The following is a 9,585-nucleotide window of genomic DNA, read 5'->3' as shown; positions in this document are numbered from 1 at the left end:
AGGCTTGGATCCACAAGACTGTGACTGCCTGGAACTGGTTTGCCAATATGTGTGTAGAAGAAGACTTAAAAAACTTTAGAAGAGATTTGACAGTCTACCCTGAACATCCCCTGGAAAAGAATGGTAACCAAGGAAACACTTTGCATTCCTCATCAGTATCTCCTCATCCTGGGCTCACTGGCAGGTCACATTTCCCTGTGATCTTCTGTGCCTTGTTAGAACACTGGGGTTGACAGAAATGTGAGCTGAAGCAATAATAGTTGGGGCCAGAGAGATGGCTCAGTGGTTGAGAGTGCTCCCTGCACTTGTAGATGACCACTGTTGGGTTTCTAACATCTTCACCCCAGCTCTTAAGCATCTGTAATGTCAGATCCAAGGGACCCCGTATGCTCTCCTCTTCGTGCAGGCACTGCACAGATGTGGTGTACTCATTCATGTACATGCAGACAAACATTAAAAAAGAAATCATTTTCTGGGCAGTGTTGGAGCATGCCTTTTAAGTCCAGCACTTGAGAGGCACAGACAAGTGGATCTCTGAGTTCTCAAGGCCAGCCTGGTCTAGAGAGTGAGTTCCGGGACAGTCAGGGCTATATAGAGAAATCCTGCTTAAAAACAAAACAACAAACCAAAATAGATAGATAGATAGATAGATAGATAGATAGATAGATAAGAAGGAAAAGAAAAACTCATTTAATAAGACATAAAATTATCACATTGAAGAGGACTTACCTAAGATTCTGCATGAATCTCCAGGTTTCTTCTTCTCTTCTTCCTTCTCTTCCTCCTTCTCTTCCTCCTTCTCTTCCTCCTTCTCTTCTCTGGAAGTCATATCTTCTACATGTCCTGCTTTCAATGTGGGCTTGGACTTGGCAGTCAGCGATTAGGAAACCTTTCACACTGACATGGGAAAAAAAGTCCTCATGGGGATTACCCTCTGAGATTTAGCACTTACATCACATATGTGATCTGACAAATCTAAACCTTTAAGTCCTTTGCTGATAACAATTCTCATTTGCAAATTCAACCCTCAAAAGGTATAGGTTCATCCTTATTGAGAAGAATAATTTTGTCTCTGTCTGTGTTCCAGAGAGAAAATAACATGCCATTATCCTGACTGCATTTTATGTCAACTTGAAACAAGTAGAGTCACCTCAAGTTTTACTTTACGAGTTTTGTTGTTGCTGCTGTTGCTGCTGCTTGCAATTTTGGGCATTTAACCCAGGGCTTTGCACATTCTAGATAACTTCTCTACCACTGAGGTCTACTCAGGACCATTTTCATAGATTGAACTCTACTTTTTTCCTACAATTCCTATTCTCATATTCTGTGTGAAATGCTATCTCTCCATATTCCTGTTCTTGTTGCTCACGACTGCTTACTCAGCAAAATCTCATGGGCCAAGCCTGTCAAGGGAGAAATTGTTGAATTTTTTTTTAAACAGATTGCCTAAAGTTTATTTGTAAAAACAGCCTAAGACACTGGACATCTCTAAGTAATGTATTGGTAGGTATGTCACAGCTGTCTGTCTTCACATTGGCAGGAACCTTTTATATTTTTTAATCATTTTTTATTGGATATTCTATTTACATCTCAAGTGTTATCCCCTTTTTCCATTCTCCATCCACCCAGAAACCCCTTATCCCATCCCCCCTCCTCATGCTTCTATGAGGATGTTCCCCCACCCACCCACCCCTGCCTCCCTGCCCTCGAATTTCCCCACACTGTGGCATCCAGCCTTCACCGGGCCTAGGACCTCCTCTCCCACCTATGCCCGACAAGACCATCCTCCCCTGCATATACAGCTGGAGCCAATGGTCTCTCCCTATGTGCTCTCAGGCAGGAGACTTTTCTATGGGGCCTTCACAGGGGCCTGGGTGCTTTTGGGAGCCTGAGCTGGATCTGCAGCCTCTGCCTTGGTTTGAACCTTAGGTTTTGGTTGGCAGAGGCTATGACCCTTAGCCATGTAGCTTCGAATCTGCTTCCCAAGCTTGGGGTGATCTATGAAAGTAATATGGCTGAGTTTGCATCTGGGGTCCTTTGGTATCTCGGGCTTCACAAGGGCCGTAATAGCCCCTGCGCATGCATTCACTGCAGTTGTGTTGTTGGTCTGACTCTTCTCTGGACCTTTCTTGTGCTTCTTGGTGAAGTGCATGTTCTACAGACACTTGGATCAACCTCCCTCCCTATTAAGAGATTTATATCTTTGTGACTGGAGTTTCTTGATGTCATTTCTCTGCCATTTGCAGGACTGGTTGTGTGAGTTGTTGTTCTTGGACTTTGCCATGTCTGCATGGTAACCAGAGGCACCTGGAATTGGAAAAGACAGACGCGAAATTGAATTTTGCTTTTTGATTTCTTCTAGATTCAAACCCATCATATCAGCCTCTACGGTATTTCACTTTCAGACTGTTACCTGTCTCACCAAATGCATCATGGCAGGCCTGCTATTTTTCCTTCCACCCGTGCTCCTTAATAACCCATGGTGACTCCACTGTAATTTAGTCCTTTCAGACATATCTTTGAATCTATTGTGCTTTGATGACTTGAAATAATTGTTAATCGATTTGGTATTAGGTTAAAAGCAGTATTTTTTCCATGGACTTTATTGTGTAATTCGCAAACAATTAAAAGTTTAGCTATCCTTATATTGTTTCAAGAGTGAGTGGCATGTTGTGAGGAGCAATGGGTCTAGGTGAACCTCAGAACTTCCGGATAGATTCACGTCCATGTTTCTGAAGGACTTCTGCCAATATCAGGCAGGCGGTTTGTAAAGCAAATCTCTCTCATGGCTTTCAATGTGCACTCACCTGCTCTACCTCAAACATTAATAATAAACTTAGGAAAAGGACCATCTACATACCCTTTCCTCCTTTCAAATTTTGATAAGTTTTTCAGTTTACCATGCCAGCCCTACCTGCTAAAATCTTGGGGAAAAATAATGTTACCACTTCTGTATGAAGATACCTGAACCCAGTGGAGAATGGGACAGAAAGATGTGAGATGGCTTTGTGTCTTTTGAGAATGAATATTTGATCCTGTTCATTAGGACCGTTTACAATTGCGCAGATTTCTGAATTTCATGGAAAATCATCCCGAGTCTTACAAGGGCCTTTCTTCTTGTCTTTCAAAATAATAGGAATTTATTTTTAATTAATTCTTTAATTCATTACTTCCCCAGCAGAATTTGATCTTTCCAACCCACTCCAGTTATCTTTTCCTGTTCCCCTCCCTTAACACCCCTCGGGTAGATAGCGTGTATCTTTGATTATATTTGTTGTATTTATATATTTAATTGTGTTTGGAGGGGGTTATACATGTGTGAAATATACATGAAGAGAATTTTGTAAGTCTGTTTTTATTGTTTGTGTTAATGTGATTTCAAGGGTGACCCCATGCATTAGACAACCAGCAAGTGCGTTCATCCATGAAAAACCTTCTTCTTCCTTTCTGGCCCTCAGTAGTTGCCTGTACATTGTCTAAGAGAGGGACCCTGCAACAATTTTCCCCGTCCGCATTCAGACATCAGAGATCAGCTCCAACAATCCACCTGCATCACAGCTCTTGTCCCTAAGGGTCGGGAAACATTGAGGAGGAAGAAGCAGAGCGATTCCAGAACCCCAGGATGTCCGCTATGAAACAGTGTCTCCTAGAAATGGCTACATGAACAAGACTAGAATAATAGCAATAACAACCCATTTATTTTTTTATCATTCAAATATTATGTATTTATTTGACCATTTTCTTTTAATGAAAACATTTTTTTTCATACAATGTATTCTTATTATGGTCTCCTCAACTCCAACAACTTGGGGAATCCTCTCCACCTTCTCTCCCATCCAAGCACAATGGCATCTTGCTTTGGAGGTTCTTTGTCTCATAATGTTTATTCGTGGCATTTATTTACTTATTTATTTACTAGGTTTGATTGTTTTCTTAAGTGTTTATAGGAAAATTAGTACTGGTTCCACATTCTCCTTTCTAGGTAGGCACCATTTAAAATTTAAGATTGCTTTGCCCGTTCTTACCATATTCTTGTTACTTCCTTGTTCTATTTCCCTTGAACGGCAACCCATGATCAAGCATATTTTACCAACATGTGTTTATTATTTCATTTAAATCAAAGGCACAGAAGATTGGATATGCACTGTTCCAGGTTTTCAGAAAATCCTGAGGTGACTTCTTTTCACTCATTGTTGATGAGCTTCAAATCCATCTTTCATGTTCAATCCTTTATTTATTTTTTTTTTCATGTCTTCAAAGCCAAACACATCTCTAAGTGGTACCTCTTGGACAGTCACGTCAGAATTTCACAAAAAAGTCAATAGATTATAGTTTGTTTGTAATCAACAAATATGTCCTTGTAAACACAGCTGCCTTTACATCAAAGCCAAAGAGATGCCTAATTCATACCTGCCACTCACTCTGAGGTTCTATCAAAAGTGGAGAAAATACTAGATGTTCTGGATCTCTCCGTAACTTGTGAGTAAGTGAATAAATTACTCTCTCTCTCTCTGTCTCTGTCTCTGTCTCTGTCTCTGTCTGTCTCTCTCTCTCTCTCTCTCTCTCTCTCTCTCTCTCTCTCTCTCTCTCTGTGTGTGTGTGTGTGTGTGTGCACGTGTAAGCATGTCAATATACACATATGTGCATGTTCATAGGGATATCAAAAGCATTGTTTCCCAGGCACTATCCCTTCCTCCATATTTTGAGACCTGGATTCACCAAATAAACTAGGTTGGTAAGCCAGCAAGCCCACAGGAATCTACTTGTCAATGTTAGTACAAGCTCGTACCACCACAACCATCTCTTTTATAAACATGTGGGTTCTAGGCATTGAATTCAGGTCTTCTCGCTTTCGTTGAAAGCAATGTTACCAACCAAGCTGTCTTCCCAGAGCCAGGTTTTTACTTTTAACTTTTAAAGATGTGTTCAATAATTGTTGACTTGGTGAGGCCAGATTATTGTAGCCTATCAAGTATTATTACAACTTTTCTGAAGGAGAGCTGGAGACATCTGCATTCCACTCCAAACCCGAGAGATGTAGTTATAAACATGAGTCTGTTTTCTTATCTCTTCATTTCCTTCTGAGTTCTACTCTCACCATCTTCCAAACTAGGTTTCTTATAAGCGTGTGTTCAAGAGAAAGTTTGCGAGGTAAGCCCCCAATAAGATAAAGACTAAAATCTTGTGTGTGTGTGTGTGTGTATGCATACTCTTTTCAAACACCTGTGCCAAATTTAAAATGCAAATTTCAGAATTATTTACCAAATATAGAATAGAGGAACTGACTCATATATATATATATATACACATTTCTGACTAAACATGACTTTTTCCAAATTACTTGAATAATTTTCCACATAAAAACAATTTATGTAACACATTAAATTACACAGATATCTCTTCCATTAATAGTACATAGTATAAGAAAATAGCATGAAAGTTATTAAACAGAAAGAATAAATTAAAAAAATAAATGCTCGTCTATCACTTAAAAACTTTTTTCTACATTGATAACCATTTTGGGGGTGTTGAGATGTTCATTTTCAAAAGTTTATTTTTCAGTAAATTAAACAGACTATTTCTGGAGTGTGTGAACTACAGATTTAGTTCTAGAACAACTAAGTGTTTTATGCATTTCACACATTCCCTGGGTTGTGATTTTTGTGGATTTTTAGAAAATACAACCTGCTTCCAAAGACTACAAATGCATGCTTCCAATGTCTTCAGTTTTGACTTTCTCATATCTTTTCCTCTAAATTACATTCTGCTAATGCTTGTCAAACAGTGAACTTTGTTATATGTCAGACACATTTATTTAATTGTCAGATGCAAATGCATGTTCCAGCATTAAGAAGTGGCTGTATCTCTCTGAGTCAGCTGCTGGATGAAGCATCTTGGAAGACAGCCATGTTAGTTTCCTGTCTGCAAGCATAACAGAGTATCATTAATAGTGTCAGGCATTGGTGCTTGCCCATGGGATGGGCTCTAGTCAGGCCAGTTATTACTTGGATATTCCCTCAGTGTCTACTACATCCCCTGTCCCTGAATTTCTTGTAGACAGGGTAAATTTTGGATCAAACATTTTGTGGGTAGTTTGGTGTCCCTATCGCTCCACTGGGGTTCCTGCCTGGTTACAGGAGGTGGTGGCCTCTTCAGGTTCTATATGCCCAGTGGTGTGAGTCTCAGCTAAGGTCATCCCCCATTGATTCTTGGGGACCTCCCCATCTCAGGTCTCTCAGTAGAACATTAGATGGAGCTTGGGGACTCATGGAAAAATTGGAGGGAAGGACTGATAGACATGAAGGGGATTGCAACCCCAAAGGTGATAGGAGCACCACAGGAAGACCAACATAGCCAATCACTATGAACTCTTGGGGGATCTAGAGACTGAACCACAAACCAAAGAGCATACACAGGATGGACATAGCCTCCCCTTCTACATATGTAGCAGAAGTGCAACTTGGTCTCCGTATGGGTCTCAAACAACTGGAACAGGGACTATCCCTAAAACTGTTGCCTGAATATGGGATATGTTCTTCTAGCTGGGATGCCTTGTTTTCCCTCAGTGGGAGAGGATGTGCCTAGCCTTGTAGAGACTTGATGTGCCAGATTTGGGGGATACCCAGGGGCCCTCCTCCCTCTTGTTACTATTTTTATAAATAATATACTTCCTTGGAGTTCATACAGAATGCAGAGTACTTTTACTTTAATTAACAGCTCTCTGTTCATGTCAATGGAAACAGAACTGGACAGGAGAATAGGTTTGACTCCAAGTCAGAAGTTTACCAGCTGCAACACAGCTTAACTTAAGACGTATTTGAAAGAAAGGGAAATTCAATCACCAGCTACATATTCCACCAATACAGTTGGACAATTAGTACAGTTGAACATATTGGTGGGGCGATGGGCTTCAGGATCAGAACACCCTCAAGTCAAGCCTAGGCTATCAGCTCTTTTAGCTGTACCCTGCTATTTTATTATTTTTCATAGATAAAATTCTGATGCTATCCTTTATTTACTCTAAAACGATGATTAGTAATGCTGTACATTGTCACTGGAAAAGTCAGTGAACAAAAGAGTAATTCCCAATGGAGGAATGAATATCCATTCATAGGCTATTCGTCAGTGGTGAGAGTATTAGTTGCCACAGATAGAAAGTAAAGGCAGACACTATTGCCCTCACAGTGTCTTTCATTGGTTGCCAAACAACTGCAGTGCACAGGAGAGCCCTCACAACTGTTGGTGCTCTGCCAGTATGTGTGAACAGGGTTAGCTATGTCAGCTTTCCAAATTTGATTCAATCAAAAAGTCCTGATAACAAAAATTCTCTCTTGTTACCCAGAAGAAAAATTTATAATTATATATATATATATATATATATATATATATATATATATATAATATATAAAATATATAAAATATATAGTATATAATATATATAATATATAATATAATATATATAATATATAATATATATTATAATTATATATATATATATATATATATAGTCTTTATCTTATTGGGGGCTTATAAAAGTTTATAATTATACTCAATTCAGGTTACTAATACATACATTTGCCTCATACAAATGATTTCCAGGCTTTTTGTCTGACCACTCTATATGGTAAGTAATCTTCACTAAATATCACAAGTATGAAACATATTTACATATATATGTGTATGTGTGTATGTTACATATATATGTATATTATATATAGGTAAATTATACATATGTCATACAAATAAACTGCTATAAATCTACTGTGTGTATGTGGTAGGAATCCATGAGTATACTTATCTTTAGATGTGTTTGTATAAATGTGTATATACTTGTGTGCACGCATGGGTGAAGGCCTAAATCTCTTAAGATTACATACTGAAGAAGGGTCTCTTCCTTGAACTCAGAGTTCAGTGTCCGGCTCAGTACATTTTAAAATGTCAACAGAAGTATAAGCAATGCATGATAGTATTTTAACTTGCAATAATTGCTTTTCTATTGGAGATTATTCAGCTGGATGTCTTGTATTAAGAGATTTATTCAATCATTAAATAAGAAGATTATTACAATAATCATAAACATTTATCACAAACATATCTATAGAGACTATCCACACATCAATTCATCTGTTTTATTTTGTGACCTAACTACACACATGTTCTCTATAAGTGACCTAACTACATGCATATTCTCCATAAGTCGTGATCCTCTTGACATTGTAAATGACCCACAAAGACATTCTTCCATATTAAATTAAATTCAAAACAAATAATACAATGAAACCAGTCTTTGGATAGTTGGAGAATGATAACAGTTGGTTGTGATACATAGTTAGTAATCAAACTATTTAAAAGTATTATCTAACATGGAGTAAAGATTTAATATGCAAAATCCACATCATAGTTCACAGATTTGATGTTTATGAGTGGAGTGTCACCATATTTACCAACATCACCACCACCAAGATTCTCTTTCTCAGAAGTCATAAAAGTAGAATTTATATATCATTTTCATCTGCTTGAGTTCATTGAATCCTTTCAGGTTAAATTTCATGCTGTCATTTATTATTTTATCAATTTCTCTCTCCTTTTATTTGTTTCCTTGCTGATCCATTCAACAAATATTTCTGAGTGTGGTACTGGATGTTGGAATGCAGTAAGATAATCAGATTCAGTTTCTGCTCTATAGTAGCCTTCCTTCCCTCAGGGAGACTTGACATCACTATAGGATGGTGATTATAAATAATTATAAATATGTTTAGGAGGTGGAGTCTAGTGATGTGGAGTCAGAGTAAATACTATCATGAGAAAGATGCCCATGTTGGATGCTACAGATGAAATGACAATTAAGAGGTAGACAGGAAGCAAATCTTTCGTGGTGTGGAATGGCATACCCTCCACTGTAATGATGATGGAAACAAGGCAACTGCTCACAGGTTTACAAAGGCCAATAAGGCTACCATCTAGAGGGTACTGAGTGCACAGTAGCCATATCCACAGAGCATATGTACCTGTCCCAAATCTTTAAACATGGTGATTCATTTCAACTTCAAAAATTGTGTGAGGTCCACTCCACCTACCTTCTACAGATAAATATACAACAGCTTAGAGGAGGCAAAGAATGAGTGCATGACACAATTGGCAGTCAGCAAGAATAGAGTATAAATTGGCAGAATTGTGTGTCTTGGTCTCCTCGTGCTAAAATGGCTAAGAGCTTAGCCTGGATCAAAGCACACATGGATCTGATGGTGGTATTTTATTTTCCTTTAGTTTAAGTCCAATGAAGAACACTGGAGAATTTTAACTTCTTTGCCAGAAGTTGACAAGTTCCAACTCATGCATAATAACAACAAAACAAACACCACAATTTTCCTCACTACATTATGTAGTTACTAATGACCAAAAATATTAGAAAAAAAAATAAAAAGATTGTCTGAGTGATTAGGGATGTTGTGACAGTAGTGATGGTATCATGTAACTACATAGTGGTTTGTTCATATTCTAATTCATCTGTAAACTAAATGCTTAGCTTTTATGAGTGTTAGTGGAAAGAAACTCTTTCTACACTTGTTATTTAAAATGCACTTG

General features: G+C 38.2%; 1 pseudogene; it reads right to left on the bottom strand.

Moving 5' to 3' along the window:
* Window positions 1–1,849: 1,849 nt before the first annotated feature.
* LOC117709837 (large ribosomal subunit protein eL29 pseudogene) lies at window positions 1,850–2,152 on the bottom strand (annotated as a pseudogene).
* Window positions 2,153–9,585: the final 7,433 nt, after the last annotated feature.

Source organism: Arvicanthis niloticus, chromosome 6 (genome assembly GCF_011762505.2).
Source record: "Arvicanthis niloticus isolate mArvNil1 chromosome 6, mArvNil1.pat.X, whole genome shotgun sequence".
In the NCBI taxonomy this organism is placed as follows: Eukaryota; Metazoa; Chordata; class Mammalia; order Rodentia; family Muridae; genus Arvicanthis; species Arvicanthis niloticus.
The sequence above is the reverse complement of the archived record's forward strand: the minus strand, read 5'-3'. Positions and strand labels throughout refer to the sequence as shown.